Raw genomic sequence first — 6,456 nt, 5'->3', positions numbered from 1 at the left:
CCCACGCCTGTCCTTCCAGCCGGCCTTTGCATGGCAACCCAGGGAAGGCTGCAGTCTGTCCCTCTCACATTCATGTCAGTCAGGAGCAGAGCTATTGAAGCTAATGGAGTCACAGCAGTGTAAAACCAGAGAAGGAACAGCAGGCCATTGCTCTTTCCCTGAGAAGCTGCTACCTGTGACTGCACATAACATGCCTTTGGAGTAACTCCAGTCACAGTGTGGATATACGCCACTCTGAGTACAGAATTCGCCTCATCAAGTGCCCCTGTGAAAAGAATCCCTCTCGCTTTCACGGGCAGATTACCAAAGGAGAAATCTGAGCCCATCTTCATAAGCAGCAGCCTAGAGGGACCAAAGGTATCTGGAATCCGGGTTCTTTGCTATAAGGCCCATCGGTGTTTGATCAGTTGGATACACTCATCTTCTGTCTGTGACCTTATACACGTCAGCCTGGAAACCACCGACTGTAGGAGGTCTGAGGTCACCTCTGGGTGACCAGTGCTGAGAGAAGAGCGGCACTCAGTGGGACTCCTCGTCAGCTAGCCTCAGCCATTGCAGATCTATTGACAAGATCACTCAGCTCATTTACACCAGGTGAGAATCTGGCCCTTTGTCTGCATTTCCATTGCACACTTTCCTTGCCACAGGTTTACATAAAACTTTGCAGTGAACTTTCCCTCCTGCTGAAACGGTGCATAGAAAGCCAGACCCTCAAAGGATGGAACTCCACAAAAGCAACAGAGTTGTGCCATTTTCATCACCAGAGGATCTGGCTCCTAGTGTCACTTTTGCACCTGAAGAGTTTGCAAAGCTATTGATTCAATCTCTTGCACTTGATACAAAAGGGTTTTAAGGGAGTAGAGGGTTTTGTAGCATTGGATGGTGCTTTGTGCTGGAAAATACACCCAGGAGTTAAAAACTCTGATTTGGTTTAAACATGAAGACACTCGGCAAATGATTAAACTATAAAAGAGATTAAATGGTGATTCATCCACCACCTCCACCCCGAGGGACTGGAAACCAATGGCACCATTGTGCCAGACAAGCAGGATTTGGTAGCCATAGACCCTGAGGAGTCTCTACTGGTACCACCTGCATGAGACCGGATTTTACTTTACTCATGACATTTTGCTTAATGCTTCCCAGTCCACTAACCCAGTCCTCAAATTCTTTAAGAATCTCTTCTGAATCCTGGTCTGGAGACAAGAAATGCACCTGTTTGACCAACCACGTCCACAGATGGAGCCCACGCTCGTATCGGGCTGGTTATGTGAGTTACCTGATCCCCCATCGGAGTGGAGAACAGGAGCTCCCCATTGCCATGTGGGAAGTGAGAACATCACCGTTTTGCCACAGCAAAAACCCTAAGCCCTTCCTGTGGCTCCAGCACCATCCACTTCTGTTGCTCTCTTGGGCTCGGGAAACTCCTCTCCTCGAACTCTGCCTTCTTGCTGGCTGCTGAAACGGGGCCTCACCGGGGGGGGGGGCGTGGGGGGGGGAGAGAAGCTGAACAGGGAGGAGTGGGCAGAGCTGGTGCCTGGCTACAGAGTGCATGAGGCTTCAGACCTTTCGTGCCAGTAGGGAGAAGAACTGCCCCATCGGAGTCCCCCACTTACCTCCCCTCCTCTCCCGAGGGGGAAAGAGGCAGAGCCTTCTGCCTCCAGCTCTCCCTCCCCTCCTGAGGAAAAAGGGAGACCCTATCCCCAGCTTCTCCAGTGGAACAAGAACAAGGGCTGAGATCCCCCCACCCCTCGGGGTGGAGAGGGGCAGGAGACCATCTGAAAGCACAAGGAACATTCCCCTGCACAGCTCCACACACAAATAAACACACTTTCCCACGTCTGGCTCTGAGCTTCCTTCAGGTGCATTGATTATCCCTTCCCCTCCGACAACATGCAGCCACCAGAACTGGCAAGCGTCTACCTACTGCCTCCTCTCTCCTTTTTGCAGTTTAACCTCTGGGTCCCTGAACATGCCACTTAGCAACCACTGCTTTTCGCCACTGCTCAGGTCTATTTAGGGCCACATCCTCAGCTGATCTAAATCAGCTTTGCTCTGTTGATTTCAAAGGAGCAATGCTGATTTAAGCCAGCTGAGGATCTGACCCGTAATTTGGAGTGTATTTGTTCTAGACACAGAATTCCTGTCCCCATTGTTACAAGCTTCTGGATAGTGCAGCCTTGGACCTTTGCTGCTTAGAAGCTTACGTGCTCCAGCTGACTTCGGCTGAGTGTATTTCAGCTTCATTCCATGCTACATCTGGCCAAGCTCCTGTATAAACTCATCACTGGAAGCAAGTTAATTAACATAAGGTCATTCAGAGCTAGCTAGTTCCTTCCTATCAATATCATCTAATCAGTAGCCTCACCTGAAAGGTAATCTCTGCCTTGATCTCCGGTTGGCCATGGAGCAGCCTCTGAAAACACTGGGGGCTTTGTTAATTCAGTGTTCCCACTGAGATGCCAAGGTCACAGCCCAGTCCCTTCCCCTTCAGTGTCCTTGCTTTGGGTAAAACAGGAATGACTTGGTTTCTGTAGGAGACTCCCAGAGAAACCCCCAGTTTCTTTCCTTTTCAATGTGGCAGCAGGCTGTAGTTTGTCCGACCCAGAGAAGGAAACAAGCCACTAAATGGGTAGGGGGCAGGATAAGCAGAAATGGAATTGAAAGTGTTAGGTTAGCACCACAAAAGGGCCCATCACATGGAGAGGTTGCCCTGTGAACTGGACAACCCAGGAGATTGGTAATGGTGGCTATAGTGAAGTTTTAACCCGACACGTGGCTGATAGCGACAGGGGCTGAAAGTTGTCAGTCATGTGCTGACTGCTGGCTCCCCTAGGTCAGATGACATGATGGGCTTCAGTTCATTGCTTAGGAGACAAGGGTCACCCTTGCAGATGGTGCTCCTTGGCCACTTAGGATATGTCTACACAGCACTTAAACACCTGCAGCTGGCCCGGGTCAACTGACTAGGGCTTGGGGGTGGGAGGGAGCTAAAAATTGCTGCATAGACTTTTGGGCTCCAGCCCAAGTCTGATCTCTGGGACCCTGCAATGGGGGAGGGTCCCCAAGCCCAAACATCTACACAGAAATTTGTAGCCCCATGAACCCAAGTCAGACAACCCAGGCAAGCTGTGCCACAGGCCTTTTATTGCACTGTAGATATACCCTTGTAACCCTTCTGCCCATCAGAGTTGGCAGCAACAAGGGCCGGGTTCAATATCTAGGGGATCCATTCCAATAACACAATGCAAACCTGCTCGAGCCCCCACCCAGTGACCTGGGACAAATATATACCACCCCCGCTGGGCGCCTCCAAGAGGCAATACTTCCCCCCTCGCAAGCACAGAGTCTGAGTGTAGCAAAAAGCCTTTTAATAACAGAGAGAAACAATGTGGCATTATGTTGGGGAAACACCACCAACAGGCTTCATAACACAACCCACGAGCAAAAAAACCCACCCCAAGCAAATTGGGGCATGCCCTTTCCCTTTGGTTCTTGAGTCCAGCAACCCCAAATCACCCAAAGTCCCAAAAGTCCAATGACCCAAAAGTCTCTGTCCCTGGTCAGGGCAGCCCCAGAGTTCAAAAGTTTATCTGTAGAGCTTTACCTCCCAACCTGGGTGGAGATGGGGGCGGGGGTAAGAGGCACCTTACATGATCTGAAGCTGACCGCCCCACAGCTCCATAGGGCTCGGCTCGGCTGTGCTCCACCAGCCGCCCCACGAACTGCTTCGCTCAGCTCCACTCTGCGGCCCACAAGCAGCTCCCGCCGTCCCACGAACTGCTCCGCATCCCATCAGCAGCTTCCACCGTCCTATGAACTGCTCCACAATATATCTTCAGGCTCCCCCACTACTTAACACAACACTCAGTGATTTCAGCTCTTAGTCAGTTCAGCTCTTTGGTGAATTCAGCTTATAGTAAGGGAGCCTCAGTGCTGGTGCACTATTAGCCCAAAGCAAGCTCAGCAGCCTGTAACTAGATATCTAATGAAATCAAAATTAGCTCTGATATTCCACAGCAGAGAGAGAGGAGGAAGTGCAATTAGCATGTAAGGCCCTCACCAAGGGGCCCATGCCACCAAGTATTAATACTTGTCCCCAGTCTCTCTCAATTCACACAGTTTTGGAACCCATGACCCTTGCCTAGCGAGTGCTACTTAGTTGATGGTGAGTCCCTCCATCATAACAAAAGGCCAAGTACAGTTCCAAGCACAGTTCCCATAATCAGGGTAATAACAATTTATTCTTCCTGCCCCAATAACAGAGACACTGGGGCTCCCACAGCAGCCAAAGTGACCATTTGGGCCGCTATGGCCTCATTCTAGGCAGGGTGGGTGTGCCTATGCAAATGAGATCGGCCCCTGAAGTTCTTTTCCACAACTTGCCACACCTCACCACCAGATGTCAGGGCAGAGCTCATCCTGACACTGCTTACACCCTTATGAACTGCCACAGGTCATGTGCTGAAGAATTAAGACACATTCATGGGAAGACATGAGGAAACAGCTTGTGCTACTGACTGGTTAAAAAGTTACCCCATATGTGTCTGATACCCCAAGAAACTGCTAGCTTTGCTGAAATCAATGGAACAACACTGATTTACACCAGCTCATAATCTGGCCCTTTGAGTTGTTCTGCCAACACTTTATAGCTAGTAGAGGGGGTTGAAAATGCCAACTATTTCTCCCACAAGAAATTTTGGGAACTTTTCATTTTTTTAAAATGAAAATTTCTGCAAGCGTGTTCAGTTTTTTCAATATAATCTGAAACCAGAAAAATTTGATAAAAAATCATTTCAGTACAATTATTTGGTTTTTGAAAAACCAAAACCAGCTTTTTTAATGCAAAAAACTGACCTGAAAAGTGAAAAATTTCACTAAAAGCTGGAAAAAGTACTGGAACAAAACAAACCAACCATGCAATGTTTGATATCTTGTTTTTAGAGAAAAGGCTGGAAGGTTATTTTTTACCAAAATGTAAACATTGTCATTAAAATATTTTTTTAATGAGAAAAACGGTGGGATGAAAATATTCAAGGAGCTCAAGTAGCCACTCTAACAACAAAGACACATCCAACTCCCAGGACAGCATTCTGCAACAAGCCCAGGAGGGAATTTCCTAAGCTAAGAAATACATAAATGACCACTAAAGGGCATTAAAAGCATGGCTGGCCAGCTGCTAAGCCATGACTCCTATGCGGCAATAGGTTCAGGCTTGATGGTTTTCAAGGAGAACTGGAGTCCCAAAAAAGATGCCCTACTCGTACAGAGCCACATAGGCTATGTAGCCGTCCAGCCCTGTCCTGTCCCCGGAGGTGGAGCCTGAGAGCCAGCCACAGACATAGGGCCAATGGGCTGCCGTGACCCACAACTTACAGGCCTGACTGCTGGCTCTGAAATAGAGACACATTTGAGGAGCGTGCCTGCATCGAGGCCAAAACCCACCCCAAGCGGGACATCAGAGAGCAGGGGGGTGGAGATTGGTGCTCCCCCAATCCCATCACCCTGCCACAAGGGGACAAGGGTCAAAGTAGAGAGGTAGCCAGTGAAAAAGCCCTATCAGATGACCACCCTAAGCTGCTTCAAGTCCCCTCATCAGGTGATCTGTTGCTTAGTTATGGCCCACCTGAGCATTTGGGGTAGAGTCCATGTACACAGAATGAAGGGGATCGTGTCCTCCTCTGGGTCAGAGGATCAGGATTTGCCTAACATGTGCATTGCATGGTACAGCTGAACCTGCCCTGTTGAAAGCAGAGGGCTCTAGTCTCCCGGAAACGTCAGGAAAGAGGGGTATGCCATGGGGATAGGAAAGACAGTTAGAAGAATCCTGGCTAAGATTTTCCAAAGAAACCTGTGATTTGGGATGCCCAATTTGAGATACCATCCCGGGGTCTGATTTTCAGAAGGCGTTGAGCACCTGCCCTCTGACACTTAGACCCCTTTAATGTTGCTCAAGTTGGGCACCCAAAAATATAGGCCCCTCTTAAACCCCTGGAGGGGCTCCCCTGGTGGATGTGCAGGGGATTTCCCTGTTTGGACCCAAGTCCCTGGATCCTTCATGCTCAGGTCTTGCTAGGGCTGGGCACAGTCTAAGCACTGTCTGTGACCCTGGACCTCTCCACCCACTCCAGGGAGGAGATCCTCTGTATAACACCCCTTTCTGAGAGCTGAGGACAGTCCAACTGTCTAGGCCCTGAAAGTAGCACCAGCTCTCCCAAGCCTACCTAGGAGCTTTTGCACATTCCCAGAGTTCCACCGAATCTGGTTTATTGTTCCTTTGTTCAGGGGCTAGATGACAGTAAAGGCATGTAACAAACAGACTCCGTAAAGGAATTTCTAAACACACACATTACTCTTGGACAGCACGAGAAATATGCAAATCTATGGAAATGCAACAAAACCCTCATGTAAAATCCTGCCTCAGTTTTCTCACCACTATGAAAGCGCTTTGGGAGC

The sequence above is a fragment of the Lepidochelys olivacea genome (assembly GCF_965140295.1).
Source record: "Lepidochelys olivacea isolate rLepOli2 genome assembly, chromosome: 8".
In the NCBI taxonomy this organism is placed as follows: Eukaryota; Metazoa; Chordata; order Testudines; family Cheloniidae; genus Lepidochelys; species Lepidochelys olivacea.
The sequence above is the reverse complement of the archived record's forward strand: the minus strand, read 5'-3'. Positions refer to the sequence as shown.